Raw genomic sequence first — 16,836 nt, 5'->3', positions numbered from 1 at the left:
TGAGAGAAGAAACCAAATATTAACAGCCTTGCTCAGATTTTGCAAACTCAGAACTGTGGCTTCTTTGATTGAGACAAACCACCTATAATGGAGTCTTCCTCTTGTCCAGCTACCATTGACTTTGCTGAGCATTATCATCTTCTGGTGATTTGTGTTATGCTATAATATGTTTAATTAAGTCTTTTTGGCTTCTAGGAAACATTCAGGCTTGAACTGTTCTTGGACGACTTTTGATTTTTGGAAACCCATCATATTGTTCAAACTCTTTCCAGCACCACGTTTCAAATGAGATTATTTTCTTTCTTTCAGCTTTCGTTACTGTCTAGACTTCACCATCATATAAAGAATTCAGAAATACTATATTTTGGATGATCCTGATATTGGCAGTCAATAATATATCTTTATACTTGAGGATCTTGTCTTTTTTCTTCATGGGTTGCTTTTCCAAGTTCCAATTCTCTTCTGAATTCTTAACTACATTCTACGTTCTTCTGTATGATTGAGCAAAGGCATAGAAAATGATTAATTTTTCAGTGTCTTGATCACCCACCTTTACTTGTGATATTGTTTACCTTCAGGTCATTTCCAACTGATGGCAACCCTAATGGGTTTTGCTAAGGAAGATATGCTCAGAAGAATTTTGCCATGTCTTTCCTCTGGAGCTGAGAGAGTGTGACTTGCCTGAGGCAACCCGCTGGGTGTCCATAGTTAAGAGGGAATGATGAGGCATGATGCATCTCATTGAACTTCAGCAATGGGAGTTTGGGGAGCAGGTACCCAGAGGATAGAGCTTTGCCACCCATCAGTCATTGGTCCACCTGCTTCCAGCCACCAGAACTAATGCTGGAGTGTCAAAATAGTTGCTTCTTGTCGTTTACAGGAGTATAGCAATGCAATAATATGTGTACTCTGCTGGCTCCAACCATGCAATTCAGTCAATTTCTAGATGATGCTGGCTATGAAGCATTATGTGAAAATGACTTGCCAAGACAGCTTGCTAGTTCAGGTCACCAACAAGCAAACACTAGCATTTTGCAAATTGGTTTAGGAGGATAAGGACAACTGGATGTCAATTTGGCAAGATAAGGCTTCTGTGTTGCTACTGCTGAGCCCGGCATCCCCTTCCATAGCACTCTACTTAATGATAAGGCCAACACAAGTGGAGATTTTGCAGTTAGGGCAGAATCCTGGAGTAAATAATTGCCTGTTCTCTTACAGTCACATGAGATCTTTTACAGTTTAGGGGGTTTTTTTATGTAGCCACAGAACTCAGGGAGAGCATTGAACTAAAGCAGCACAGCACCTCCTTAATGAATGAGTTCAAACCACACACAAGCCCCTTGTGTATCCTCCCCCCTACACAGAATTAGCAGGCTGAAGTTAGATATAGTATTTACAATGATTTAGATGTAATCTATAACACACAGCTCTTCTCCCCATCTAATTAATTCCTCTAATAGAATTAATCAGCACCCTAAATACAAGATTTGCTAGCAATTAAAAAAAATAAAAACCCTCTATCTATCCCAAAACACAATTACCCTGACAAACTCAATTACACGCTTCGGTTGATTCTTAAATTGTGTTGTGCAATAGCTTCTTAAAAGCAACCTGTACCCTATTCAAGTTTTGATTGTTCAGAGAAATCATACCTCTCTCAATCAGATAGTGTTTACAAAAATATATAGCCATGATGTTTTATTACCCCCGTGGGTGAAATTAATTTGACGCATTCAAACCAAATGAACATAGCCAGTCTGAGGAGGGGGTATTATTAGTGTTTTCTCTCTCATTCCATTGATGTTGTTTATATAACATTCAGTATATCCACTTTATTCAGAATTGTATAAAAGTGAATGCCATTTCAAAAATTAGAGACCAAACAAAATTTTGATTTGATCAGCAGTTACCAATTGCCCCATTATGAATGGCTGATGGACGCCCAAACATTTGATTCTATTTTGGAAGATGCATTTCCAAGGCACCATGTCAGTGTAATTTTCACTTAATCTTCATTCAAATTTTGTTTTCTGTTTTCTTTTTTTACTTCTGCATTAGGTTCTGTTGCAAGTGCAGTTTCTCATGTTGTAACATGTCCCATCTCACTGCTTTAGTTACAAGTCTGAAGTAAAGCCAAATCCTTTTCTTCTGAAAGTGAAAATGACACAGAAAGTATATAGAGAAAAGCTTCATTTTTTTTAATTTACAGGAAGAGACTAAATGTGCTGAAACTGCCCTAATACAAATGTAGTCTAACAATAAACTCAAGTCCCAGTATCTACAGGGCCACAGATAGGTACTTCTCAAAAGGAACAATTAAATTTTACTACTGTTAAGCTCACTAAGGTGGCAAACCTACATCTTCCTCCTCCTCTTCCTCCTCCTTCTCCACATCTTTACTTATACCCTCCCATTTTCTTGTGACAGGGACTCAAGATGATTCACATATTAAAACATTACAATTAAAAAATTTACAAAAAGTGTTAAAAATGAAATTTGGTTGTAAAAGTTAAATGGTACAGTACATTTAAAACAATACAGCAGTTATTACCCTTTGTACAAAGTCTTTGATTCTAAATTCATGCCTGAATAAAAAAAAAAGGTTTTGCATTCTGACAGAAAGATAGCACGGCCCATTTTGACCTCCCTAGCAACTTCTGAAAAGACTCTCTTTAATGTTCCTGCCAGCTGTAACTGTCAAGGTGGAGACAACAAGGGAAACACCTATGAATTTCAACATCCGGTGGATCTCAGCATCCACCAGAAATACTCATATCAGAAGATAATAGTCTATTGGGTGCTCTGGACCTAAGTCCTATTAGCCTTTCTAAATCATAAACTGAGGGCCCTATATCCCAGAATATTAGGGCAGAAAATCCCACAATATCTGCTTTGAACTGGGTTATCTGAGCCCACACTGCCATATATACCAGTTCAAGGCAAAAAATGTGCGATTTTATTCAGCAGTGTGGAAGGAGCCAATGTAAGAAGAACCATTAAAAGAGTTCTCTGTATATTACGTTCCTCCTCCAGCTAAGGATGTGATGGGAATGTCTGCTGTCACGCATGTAATTCGCCTTTAACTAGAGGACATGTGCTAGGGGAAGGGACCATAGAAACGTACCCTAGTCCTTATTATATTTAATGAGCACAAAATCATCTATCAAGCTAATAGCTTTCTGCATGCTTTCAAGTGCCCTGTCCTCATCATCTGTCCTTTGTTCATGCTACACATGTTTCTTCAGTCAGCAATGATTAATGAGATGACACTGGCAAAGGGCTACAGAGCTCATACAATATTAGATAAAAATTACTAGTGAGAAGCTGTTTTACTGCTATTTATTTTCATCAGCTAAGTATCACTCTCCTAAATGTCATTGTAGGCTGGTCGATATTGGCTTTTTAGTCTCCTGGGGGAAAATGTAATTTTTTTTGGTAGCCTATGTGAAGAAATCAATAATAGCTCGCAATTTGTTGAAACTGTGAAATGGCCAAGCTGCTACTAATGTATTTCTGATTTCTCCTTGCATTATATTCCCATTCACTCCACAAAATGTAAATGATTTTATTTTCTTTCTTAAAGGTTAGAGGTGGGCGGGTGGGTTGCTTTCCGCCTATCTCTCATCTTAGATACAAAGGTTTTAATGAACAAATCTAATATTGCCACAGTGTGAGCATATAGGCAAAGATTTTATTGGGTTGTGGGTTCTAGTATGTGAAGCATTAAATTAGATCCAAATTCAAAGAAGATCTGCAACAAATGCACAACCCTAATGTATACATATGCAGCAACCACCATGGCAGTCCTGACTCTGAAATCCACCTTGAGTCATGGTATTTAAAGTGAAGTCAATGGCATTTGTTAGAGAAGGATCATCCCAAGACTCTATTGTTTAATAAGTAACAGTTTGGCCCTTGGCTCTCTTTTCGATGGTGGAATTCCCTACACCAAGGTTATTTTGACCCCCATCTCTTTTATGTCAAAACAGTGTATTACATTCTGAGTTTGAAATTCCGGGTGCATGGTCTGAGTTTGAAATTGTTTTAAAATTGGATTCTATGAGTTTTTAGGAATGTTTATAAAGCATTTTAATATGTTTTTAAAATATTTTCAATCTGTTTTATTTTTATTTGTTCATTGCCTCAGGAGCCCTTGTGGACTGGGAGGCAATACAGAAATGCAACAAACAAGCAAACAAACAAATAATTCTTGACATTATGTTGCCTTCTTGTTGGGCTCTTCTACTGGATGAATTGCCGCAAGGAACATTTGCTCTACCATTCTCTGGGGGCAGCGTATAAAACTGCAACACATGAAGTACGAATCTGATTAATATGAACTCTGATTTACTCTTTCCAATGAATTCATAATCAAAAGTTGCATTCCTATTCAAAACCTTGTTTTGACATCACACATTTTACTTAAATACACCACGTGCATGTATGTTTGACATACACTAGAGAAAAAGACCCAAGGGTAATGCAGCTGTGAAACACTTTTGCTGTCGAAGGCTTTCATGGTTGGAATCACTAGGTTGTTGTAATGTTCCAGAAGCATTCTCTCCTGACATTTTGCCTGCAGCCAGGCATCCTCAGGTTTTGCTTTTCATTCCTCGCCTTTTATATTTCAATTTTTTTTAATCACCTTGTTGCTTAGAGGCTGGCACTCAAGGCATACATATTATCCCCCTTCCTTTAAATTGTAAAGAAAAAAAGTGGCTAATAGGCTTCTGAGCCAGTTCTTGTTTGGTCAAATGCTGCCATCCAGTGCTTTAGTGATGTATTGCAGTTTTTCTTTTTTTTAAAGAGGCATCCCCTGAGGGATGGGGACAGGCCATGGCATCCTTCTGTATCCATGGCTCTTGCATCCAGATTCCATCATCCATAGCTTGAAAATAACCCACACAAAAAAGAAAATCCCAAAAACAAACACTGATTTTGCCATTTTATATAAAGGACACCATTTACTACATTATTGTATAGGTTCTGAACATCTACTGATCTTGAAATCTGCAGAGTCCTGGAACCAAGCCCAGCAGAATCCTAATATTCAGAGAATGGTAGACTCAGGGCTATTCCACACAAGACATATAACCCAGATTATCAAGGCAGATAATCCACAGTATCTGCTTTGAACTGGGTTATCGGAGTCCACACTGAGATATAATCCCACTTAAAGCAGATAATGTGGGATTTTATACAGCTGTGTGGAAGGGGCCTCAGTCCCCTCCTACAGTACCATATAAAATCCAGATGATCTGTTTTGAAGTGGATTATGTGGCAGTGTAGACTCATATAGTCCAGTTCAAAGCAGATAATAAGGATTATCTGCTTTGATAATCTGAATCATATAACAGTGTTGAAAGGGCCTGGGTTTTATGTCTTAATGGAGATTTGATATTAGATCTTCTCAGTCTCAGTACCATACTGTAATTACTGCATCAGGGCTTTAGAATCATTTTTTTACTTTTTCCCATCTAAATAATGGTGTTTGCCAAAGTTGAAATGGTTCAAGTGGGAGTCTAAAAAGCTCTGTCCTTTTTGCCCATCCCTCCGCCAGAATGGAAATGGTAGATTTTTTAAAATATAGATAAATGTAGATTTTGAAAGATATAAAAAGGGTTTGAAGATCAAAAAGATGATGGGAGCAGCTGGAGGAGGCTTCAACAACTTCTCTAGAACTGGCTGCTGTACCTCTATCCCAGGATGGGAGGACGGAGAGGTTGGTGGGGTGGAGAAGATGGGAAGGGAGTAAACGCAGTCTAGTCTTTGTGATATTTGCTTCAAAGGGAGGATGTGTTTACTGTCACTTCCTCCTCTATCATCTCCCATCTTCTCCTCTCCTCCTTTCCCATCATTTCCTATCTTTTCCCTCTCCCACCATCACCCCTCCTCTCTCATCTCCTCCTCTTCCTTTTCCTCTTCCTCCTCTTTTGTTTAAATCACTCTAAACTGCATAAGATGCATGTACTGTGGTCTGTAAAATGAGCTGCTGCGCAGTACAATTGGTGAGTGGTTATTAAAGCATCTTTGGGAGGTTTGTTTCTTGCATTTGTAGTTTACACCTCTCTGATATTAGTGGCATGAAGACTTCACTGAGAAGCCTGAGCTACGCTCACTCCCTTCCTACCTTTTTATTTCCACCCTCCATAATCTCCTTCCTTTCCCTCTCTTCTGCCCTGACTTAGAGGGATGAAAATTGAGGGTATGTACTTGATTCAGCCTCTAGGGGTGATGCAATAGTGATTAGAATGTGGAAAGATTGGTGCTTTGTTTTGTAATTCTACATACAGTAGAGTCTCACTTATCCAACATAAACGGGCCGGCAGAATGTTGGATAAGCGAATATGTTGGATAATAAGGAGACATTAAGGAAAAGCCTATTAAACATCAAATTAGGTTATGATTTTACAAATGAAGCACCAAAACATCATGTTAGACAACAAATTTGGCAGAAAAAGTAGTTCAATATGCAGTAATGCTATGTAGTAATTACTGTATTTATGAATTTAGCACCAAAATATCACAATATATTGAAAACATTGACTACAAAAATGCGTTGGATAATCCAGAAAGTTGGATAAGCGAGTGTTGGATAAGTGAGACTGTCAAGAGTCAGACGCCAGTTAACATACAAAACAGAGTTTATTCCGAAGATAAGCCAGAAAATAACATAAACACAGGAAATATCCTTGAAACACTTCACTTTTCAGTGTTTCGAGAGTAGATTGGACAATAATAACTCAAAAACGAGTCACGCTAATTTCCCATGCTGGCATTCAATAAAAAACTAAATAACGCTTCAATTCAGCTTTGGAAAACAAATAGTTAATTGCTGGAAAATAAACAAACTAGAAAAGCAATAAAGCTGCTTCCACGGTGCAGATAAGCCGAAAGCCTCAAAGGGATGATGAATAGCCGTCGTCAGAAGAATCCAAGGTCAGGTCAGGAGGCAGCAGAAATTCCGAAAGACAAACCAATAGTAAGAAGCCGGGAGTAGCCGTCAGTCAGAGGGAGTAGACAGAAGCCAGGTCAAATTCAATCCAAAGTCCGAAGAGGGTGCAGTCATCCAAAACAGGTCCACGATAAGACACAGCGAGAGCCAAGCTAGGTGATATCAGCAGATTCAAATCATAGTCCAAGTCCAGTCTTCATGGAAACACAGAGATCCCAATGGCGCCTCAGCAACACCTTGCCACACGCAAAGTGCAGTGGCCAAACATTCCCATTTTATTCCCCTTCCTCCTGGGTGACCAAACACTCACACCCAAATACCAGGTGTCCCAAATCTACTCAGAGTCTGAACTCCACACAGGTAGAGCTCGTGGATCTGGAGTACCTAGCAATTTGTCGGAGTCCCAATCATCCTGCCCACACTTAGCCCCATGAACACTTAAAGAACCATCCTCCCTTCTCCAAGCATCCCAATTGGGATCAGCTCCTTCAGAAACCCCAGGTTCTGTCAGGACCCAGGCTGCAGAACACCAATAACCATGCGCAGAGACCAGAATCTATCTAATATGTTTATTAAGGAAATATATAAAGTCAATAAAATCAAGTGAAGAATATAGTTCAGAAGTAGACCTTTCAGGAAAGGTCAAATATAGTCCAGGAAAACAATGTCCAATATGTGATATTAGAGTCCAAGGTTATAATCCACTTGACCGAAACACACACTATTTGGCAAGCAATAGTGTGGGGAACTGTCCATAGTCTTTCGAGGCTTAAGGTAAATCCGAAGGAAACTGGAAAACAAGGCTTGAATCTAGGAAGCAAGGTCCGTGGTTTAAAACACAAGGCAAGGCAAGACTTGAAACTTGGCAAGATCAAACTTGAAACAAGGCAAACATGAAACAAGAACTGAGTCCATAGAAGTCCGTGGAACAAGGCAAGGCTGGAAACTTGATCCGGGAAGCAGGGAACTGGAGTACGAAGTCTACACACGATCTCACTCCTCAAGCTGACGAATTGACTCCGCAAGGTTTCCTTGGCGGCAAAACCTCTAAATAGGGTCTCGTTTCCCGCCAGAAGAACACTTTCCCTGGAGAACTAGAAGTGAAACTCATCTCTGTCCAGATGCATGACTCCTTAGAATTTCTCAAGGGAAGCAGACCTAATCATCTAATTGTTTGGCTGCGATTCTGGCGCTTCGGCGATTCGCCTCCCTAGCGCCTCTATCTTTATTATAATTGTCCTTTCGAGAAAACGGGGGAGAATTCTGCCCAAGGCTTGTTTGGCTAACTTCTTGAGGGCAAACATCCTGCAGGTGCAGGGGCTCCGTTTCTGGCTGAAACGGTGTAAATCCCATGTTTTCCTCTTTGTCTGCCACAATAGTACTAGGAACGGGACTACAAGGCCCATGAGACATCACACTATCCCCCTCCTCAAGGCCCCTCTCCAAAATGGGCCCTCTTCCCGAGGAGCGGGGCCGCGGCTTGGCAGGGTAGGCCTGATGGAAGCGGCGGACTAAATCGGGGGCATGGACCGTGGAAGCGTCTTCCCAAGAGCGTTCTTCGGGCCCAAAACCCACCCAGTCAATGAGATACTGAAGGCGGCGGCAATGAAAACGAGAATCCAAAATGTCCTGAACCTCGAATTCCTCCTCCCCGTCCACCAAAACAGGGGCGGGGGCCGGCTGGTCCACATCGGGGCGTACCCCATCCGCCGGAAGGAGCAGGGAACGATGAAACACCGGATGAATGCACATGGAGCGCGGAAGTTGAAGTTTGAAAGTCACGGGGTTAAGTTGCGCCACCACTGGGTAGGGACCAATGAAACGGGCATCTAACTTCCGGCAAGTACGGCGGGAGGGCAAAAAGCGAGTGGACAATAGGACCCGGTCTCCTACCTTGATCTCGGGGCCCGGCTGGCGACGACCATCAGCGTGGCGTTTATAGTCCTCCTTGGCTTGATCCAGTTGTTGGTGCAAGAGTTGTTGCACCGCTGTATGTTCTTGTAACCAGTCCTCCGCTGCAGGGACTTCTGAGGATTCAATGACAGAAGGGAAGAAACGTGGGTGGAAGCCGTAGTTTGCAAAGAACGGGGTTTCTTTAGTTGAAGCCTGGACACCATTGTTGTAAGCAAACTCCGATAGAGGTAACAGGGAAGCCCAATTGTCCTGCTGGTAGTTTACATAACAGCGAAGGTATTGTTCCAAAGTGGCATTGGTGCGCTCAGTTTGCCCATCCGTTTGGGGATGGTGAGCTGAAGATAAACGAGAGTCTATGCCCAATAGTTTTTGTAGTGCCTTCCAGAAACGAGAGGTGAATTGAGAGCCACGGTCCGTGACTAAACTCTTGGGCAATCCATGCAGTCTGAAAACATGCTGAAGGAATAAATCTGCAGTCTCTTTGGCCGTGGGGAGGCCATCGCAGGGAATGAAATGGGCCAACTTGGTAAAAAGGTCCACCACCACTAGGATCGTGGTGAATCCAAGGGAAGGTGGTAGGTCAGTGATAAAATCCGCGGAAATTATCTCCCATGGGCGAGAAGGAGTGGGGAGAGGATGTAGTAGCCCCGAGGGCTTCTCCCTTCGTGTCTTGGAGCGCTGACATACAGGACAGGTATTGACATATTTCTCCACATTCTTGCGGATCTTGGGCCACCAGAAATCTCGTACAATCAAGTGCATGGTTTTAAAGAGTCCAAAATGCCCTGCTGGCTTGCTGTCATGACACAGACGAAGTGCCTTTTCTCTGCCGGGGCCTGGAGGGATGTAAACATGATTCCTGTAGCACAGTAGCCCATCCTTAAGTGAGAAAGGGAAACGTAGTCCTTGGCGAATCTGTTCTTGAGCCCAGGCATCTGCCTGCTGGCTGGCTCTAATTTCTTGAGCGCAAAGGGGTTCTGGGTTGGAAGGAGTTGGTTCAATTGGAGTGGATTTGGTGTTTCCCACTGTGAGCGTGGCAAAGTTCTCGGGCTGCAGCAATCGAGATTCGAAGGTCTCTCTGCATCCTGCAGCATACTCGGGTTTCCGTGATAAAGCATCTGCCTGCTTGGTCTGAGCCGGGGTCACATAATGGATCTGGAAGTTAAAACGTTCAAAGAATAAAGCCCAGCGCTGTTGCCTTTGATTTAGCTTTCTTGCGGTCCTTAGGTGTTCCAAATTTCGATGATCAGTGTGAACCTCAATGGGAAATTTGGCACCTTCTAACCAATGTCTCCAATTTTCAAAGGCTGCCTTTATGGCCAAAAGTTCTTTCTCCCAAATAGTGTAATTCATCTCTGGGGCTGTTAGTTGACGGGAGTAATAGGCACAAGGATGAAGATGCTCTCCCACTGGTTGCATGAGTATAGCCCCAATTGCCACATCGGAGGCGTCAGGCTGCACAACAAAAGGAGTTTTAGGATCAGGGTGCTGTAGAATTGGCTGGGTCGTGAATAACTTCTTTAGTTGTTGGAACCCTTTCTCTGCTTGCTCCGTCCAGCGGAAAGGCTGTTTCCCACGGATGCAGCTGGTGATTGGGTCAGACCAGCGGGCAAAGTCTGGGATGAATTTGCGGTAGTAGTTCGCGAACCCCAGGAAACGCTGCACTTCCTTCTTGTTGGTTGGCGCCCGCCATTCCAATACTGCTGAAACCTTTGCCGGGTCCATGGAGAGCCCTTGTGGCGAGACGCGGTACTCCAGGAAATCTACTTCTTGTAGATCAAAGGCGCATTTTTCTAACTTGGCATATAGTCCATGATCCCGTAATCGTTGTAGCACCATTCTGACGTGTTTCTCGTGCTCCGATTGTGATCTAGAAAACACCAAAAAATCGTCCAAGTATATGATCAAGAACCGATCTAGATAATCCTGGAAGATATCGTTGACAAAATGCTGGAATGTTGCGGGAGCTCAGGATAAACCGTAATTCATGACCAGGGACTCGAATAATCCGAATTTGGTCTGGAAGGCGGTTTTCCATTCGTCCCCCTCCCTGATGCGAACTAGATTATAAGCCCCCCGGAGATCCAGCTTGGTGTAAACCTTGGCCCCTCGAAGCCGGTCTAATAGGTCCGAGATCAAAGGCAGGGGATAGCGGTTCCGCTTCGTGATATTATTCAATGCTCTATAGTCCACAACCAAGCGTAGGTCCCCTGACTTCTTTTTCACAAACATCACCGGGGAAGCAGCTGGGGATTGAGAGGGTCTGATGAATCCCTTGCGAAGATTTGACTCTATGAACTCCCTGAGAGCTTCTTGCTCTGGTTCAGTCAGGGAGTAGAGGTGTCCTCGCGGAATCGGGGCCCCCTCCTCCAGGTCAATGGCACAGTCGTAGGGTCTATGTGGGGGTAGTTTCTCGGCTTCCTTTTCATTGAAAACATCCCAAAAGTCCGAATATTTCTTGGGCAAGGTGATGATGGGCTCAGCGTCTGTGGCATGGCAGACCTTGGCTACTAGACAATGGTTTTGGCAATACCTTGAAGCAAACTGTAGTTCTCTGTTGGTCCAGGAGATGTTTGGGTCGTGGAGTGTCAGCCATGGAATTCCCAAAATCACAGGGAAGTGGGGCACCTCGGTAACGAAGAAAGAAATCTCTTCCATGTGTTCCCTTATCCACATTCTGGTGGGTTCAGTCCATTGGCTTACTGGACCCGTCTTTAGGGGGCGACCATCTATAGCCTGCACCACCCGGGCATTCTTGAAATCATGATATTGTAATCCCAGAGAGTCAGCATACTCTCTATTGATGAAATTGTTTGTTGCTCCTGAGTCTATCATGGCATGGATCATGACGGGTCCCTTTTTCGCTGACCACAACGTGACCACTAGGAGAAATAGGACCCCGGTCTGCGGCTCTTGAGTGGGGTTTTTGACCGGGTTGGCGAGCCTCTCTACGCCCGGTCGCTGGCTTCCCCCGCCGGCTTGGCTCCAGCCGCCTCGGCCGTCTCCGGCTCCACGGAGGACGCCGCTGCCAGGCGGGTGGCGGGCTTCCTTTTGGCTGGACATTCTCTGGCGAGGTGGCCCCCATTCCCGCAGTACCAACACAAATTCAAACATTGGCGGCGGGCCTTTTCGGCAACATCCAGTCTGGGGCGCACCTTGCCCAACTGCATCGGTTCTTCCTCGCTTCCCATGGGGTTTGGGGCTGGCGGTGGGGATTTCCATACTGGTCGTGGCTGAATACTGGTAGAAGCGGGGGGTCTCACCCCGGCTCTTCCACTCTGACCTCGGAGCCACTGTTTTTTGAGGACTTCGGCTCATAGACAATGATTAATGAGTCTCTCAAGAGTCTCTGGAGGATCCACCTTAGAGATTTCTTCCTGCATCTCGAAGTTAAGGCCCTCACGAAACTGTCCTCTGAGGGTGATATCATTCCAACCGGTGTTCTGAGCCAGCACCCGGAACTCGGCTATGTACCGGGACAACGGCCTGTCCCCTTGAAGGAGTTGCCGGAGTTTATGGCCGGCCGCCTCCTCGTTGTCCTCGATCCCCCAGGTCTTCCTAAGGTGGTTCAAGAAACTTTGCGCGGAGCTTAGGTGCGTGGAACCCGCATCAAACAGCGCCGTCGCCCAATTGGCCGCAGGCCCATCTAGGAGACTGTAAATCCACGCCACTTTGACATCCTCGTGGGGAAATTCGGCTTGGCGGGCTTCTATGTACGCCTGGCACTGGCGACGGAAAACATGAACCTTGGAGGCTTCTCCAGAAAACTTGGTTGGAAGCGCTAGGGCAGGGAGGCGCGCTCCGCGTTCCTTCAAGCCCAGAATCTCACCCTCCTGTGTTCGGAGAGTATCTCGGATCCTGTCGAATTCTTCCTTGGAAATGGTGTAGCTGAGTGGTTGGGCTTCCGCCCCGGTTCCTGTAGACATTCTGGCCTTAGGTTAATTGGTGCTTAGGGTGGCGGAGTCAAACTGTCAGGACCCAGGCTGCAGAACACCAATAACCATGCGCAGAGACCAGAATCTATCTAATATGTTTATTAAGGAAATATATAAAGTCAATAAAATCAAGTGAAGAATATAGTTCAGAAGTAGACCTTTCAGGAAAGGTCAAATATAGTCCAGGAAAACAATGTCCAATATGTGATATTAGAGTCCAAGGTTATAATCCACTTGACCGAAACACACACTATTTGGCAAGCAATAGTGTGGGGAACTGTCCATAGTCTTTCGAGGCTTAAGGTAAATCCGAAGGAAACTGGAAAACAAGGCTTGAATCTAGGAAGCAAGGTCCGTGGTTTAAAACACAAGGCAAGGCAAGACTTGAAACTTGGCAAGATCAAACTTGAAACAAGGCAAACATGAAACAAGAACTGAGTCCATAGAAGTCCGTGGAACAAGGCAAGGCTGGAAACTTGATCCGGGAAGCAGGGAACTGGAGTACGAAGTCTACACACGATCTCACTCCTCAAGCTGACGAATTGACTCCGCAAGGTTTCCTTGGCGGCAAAACCTCTAAATAGGGTCTCGTTTCCCGCCAGAAGAACACTTTCCCTGGAGAACTAGAAGTGAAACTCATCTCTGTCCAGATGCATGACTCCTTAGAATTTCTCAAGGGAAGCAGACCTAATCATCTAATTGTTTGGCTGCGATTCTGGCGCTTCGGCGCTTCGCCTCCCTAGCGCCTCTATCTTTATTATAATTGTCCTTTCGAGAAAACGGGGGAGAATTCTGCCCAAGGTTTGTTTGGCTAACTTCTTGAGGGCAAACATCCTGCAGGTGCAGGGGCTCCGTTTCTGGCTGAAACGGTGTAAATCCCATGTTTTCCTCTTCGTCTGCCACAATAGTACTAGGAACGGGACTACAAGGCCCATGAGACATCACAGGTTCAGAAGTATCCATAGGCCCCAAATCCCCAGACATCTTCGGTGGCTGTGCCCATTCAGTGCCCGCTTCCCCAGCCACCACCTGTTCCTCAGCATCAATCTCCCCATCTGAATCTTCCTCAGAAGATCCCCCATATAGCTCTCTAAGTCGCTTCCTGCACAACTCCTCCAGTGAACCCTCATCACGAGGGTCTTTTCTTCCTCTTCGAATTCCATCACCATCAACCATAATCCCCGAAGGCGCAGTCACAACAGAGACTCTACTGTATATAACGTGATTGGGAATGGCATTAAATTTCATTGTATAATGTACAATGACAATAAAGTTATTCCATTCTATTCTAAATAAGAAAATGTATTTTCAAGAAAATGCAGTGGCGCAATGGGTTAAACCCTTGTGCTGTTGAACTGCTGACCTGTAGGTTGGCTGAATTGCTGATCTGAAGGTTTGCAGTTCAAATCCGTGAGACAGAGTGAGCTCCCATCTGTAAGCTCCAGCTCCTGTCAACCTAGCAGTTTGAAAACATGCAAATAGGTACCACTTCGGCAGGAAAAGGCAACGCGACACTCTAAGCAATCTTGCCAGGAAGTAACAACACAGGCTCCTTGGCTTGAAAATGGAGAACAATAGCACCTGCCCAGAGCCAGAGGTGAGTACTGCCTCCAGAAGCCGGAAATGAAAGGAGAAGCCTCTGCCTTTGTCTGTGTTTGCCTGTCCCATTATATATTATTATAAAGGCATTGAATGTTTGCCTATGTATGTAAATGCTATAATCTGCTCTAAGTCCCCAAGGGAGAAGGGCAGAATATAAATAAAGTGTATTATTATTATTATTATTATTATTATTATTATTATTATTATTATTATTATTATTATACTGGTTTGAGCCAATCTGTATGAACTCTTAATCAGAAAGCAATGATCCAGTTCAGTTCTGGAACAGAATAATCACAGTTCGAAGTAGTTGGACTAATCTGGAGACCAGGACATTGAAAATAAGGTTTTTTTTTTAAAGCCAGACAATATATCTCCAATATGACTATAAATGAAAAACACATTGTTTTACCCAGAGGGGGAGAATAAGAGCATGTTTTGCCAGTTGATAACTCTCTAATACAAAAAAACCACACAATCACTATAGGACAGGATTGTATGAAGCCACTGAAGCTATATAATCAATTATCTGCTAATTCTGTCTTCACGGCAGATGGAAAACTACAGTGATGGGTGCACAGTTGTTGATTGTAATCTAAGTTGGTTTTTATTGGTCTTTTAATTTCTTTTTGTTTTGCTTAGCTTAATCTTTATTTGCTTTTCTTGTTAATTTGTGTAATGCGTTTCTGTGCATTTTAGACAGTGAAAGAGATTCTTTCTTTGGTGCCCCAATTGCAACTTCTTTTTGTTAAGTTAAATGGAAGGCAGACAGTTTGAGTCATGATACAAAAGTGTTCCTAAGAACGTTTAGGGGTAAGAGAGCATCCTGGGATTACTATCTGCCTTCACTGTCTGGTAGCAAATGTGTGGAAGTAAATCAAAGTTCCATGTCAATAGTAACTCATTTAAAGTAAATCAAAGTTCCATGTCAATAGCAACAAAGTTCCATGTCAGTAGTAACAACTGGTCTCCCGGGTATGCATCCAGTTTCGGTGACCTTCTTCAGGTAGACCTTCTTCAGGTAATCCTGGAGTTCCCTCTGTTTGCTGCTCTGCTGTCTTATTTCTTTTCATAGAATTAAATGTAAATTGAGTCAAAATAATACAAACCATACTAGAAATAATACAAACCATACTAAAAACAGACATGTATAATACACCCCAATAATATCTAATATAGTATATAAATATCAGGATTCACAACAAAAAGAACTTACATGTCCTTGGAGGATCCTTACATGTAGTATTCTACCTCAAGTTGCGAGCATTCAGTAGTAGTTCTGTAAAGACTTAAGTATTTTTTTTATCCCATTATAAGAAGCAGGTGAGATCTAGCCTATCGTTTAGGCCTTGTGGGGTTAAGGTCTTCAATTTGTGGATCCAAAAAGCCTCCCTGCAGAGGAGTAACTTCTTGATGTCAGTGTTAATTGGAGTCTGTAGTTTTTCTAGGGCAAGGTACTTAAGGTCGTTACAGGAATGAATGTTGTCTTTAAAGTGTAAGTATAGTGTGGATTCTGTGTTTCCTTTTCTAATTCGTGATCTATGTTCCTGTATTCTAATCCTTATGGCTCTGGTTGTCATGCCGACATATAATTTATTACAAGGACATGAGAGTACATAGATCACATTCTCAGATGAACAGGTGGTATAGTTTTTTAATTTAATTTTCATATTTAATGTGGGATGTATGAATTCTTTGACATTGTTTGTAAACTTACAGCAATCACAATGACCACATTTAAAGTTACCGGTGGTTGGGTTTCGTGGAACTATACTGGATTTTCTAATATCTGAGTGGATCAAAATATCCCTGAAATTTCTAGATCTTTTATGTGCTATGATTGGTTTAGATTGACAACCAGGGATGTCCTGTAGTAAATGCCAGTGTTTAAAGATTATTTTTTGTATATTTGATGTCTGTGTGGTTAAGGTGAGGGGGCAAATAATTCTGTTGGATTGTGTTTTAGATTGGTATTTAAGTAATGTGTCCCTGTTAACTTGGTTTGTTTTTTCTAATGCTGTATTGAGAATTTTTTCAGGGTATCCTCTTATCTTAAGTTTGTTCTTAAAGGTGTGTGCTGCCGTCAAAAAATCTTTTGGTTTACTATTATTACGTTTTAGTCGAAGCAATTGGGAATATGGTAAGTTTGATTTTAGAGAATGGTGATGGAAACATTTGAAATGTAAGATTGAATTTTTGTCTGTTGGTTTAGTACAGTTAGTTACATATAAGCCATTTCCATCCTTGTGAACTACCACATCCAGAAAGTTAATATTGGTTGAACTTATAGTACAGTAGAGTCTCACTTATCCAACACTCGCTTATCCAACGTTCTGGATTATCCAACGCATTTTTGTAGTCAATGTTTTCAATATATCGTGATATTTTGGTGCTAAATTCGTAAATACAGTAATTACTACATAGCATTAC

General features: G+C 42.9%; 1 protein-coding gene across 3 annotated transcripts in view; it reads right to left on the bottom strand.

The window, feature by feature from the left end:
• The window catches only part of slc25a26 (solute carrier family 25 member 26), a 191,456-nt gene extending 175,589 nt beyond the window's left edge, over positions 1–15,867 (bottom strand). Inside the window, exon 1 of one of the 3 annotated variants that reach the window (XM_008105406.3) lies at positions 15,623–15,867. The gene's annotated coding sequence lies outside the window, so the exon portion shown is untranslated. The remainder of the gene's footprint in view (positions 1–15,622) is intronic. The other 2 variants (XM_003217807.4, XM_062969687.1) reach the window with 2 other exon arrangements.
• Positions 15,868–16,836: the final 969 nt, after the last annotated feature.

This window comes from Anolis carolinensis, chromosome 2 (genome assembly GCF_035594765.1).
Source record: "Anolis carolinensis isolate JA03-04 chromosome 2, rAnoCar3.1.pri, whole genome shotgun sequence".
In the NCBI taxonomy this organism is placed as follows: Eukaryota; Metazoa; Chordata; class Lepidosauria; order Squamata; family Dactyloidae; genus Anolis; species Anolis carolinensis.
The sequence above is the reverse complement of the archived record's forward strand: the minus strand, read 5'-3'. Positions and strand labels throughout refer to the sequence as shown.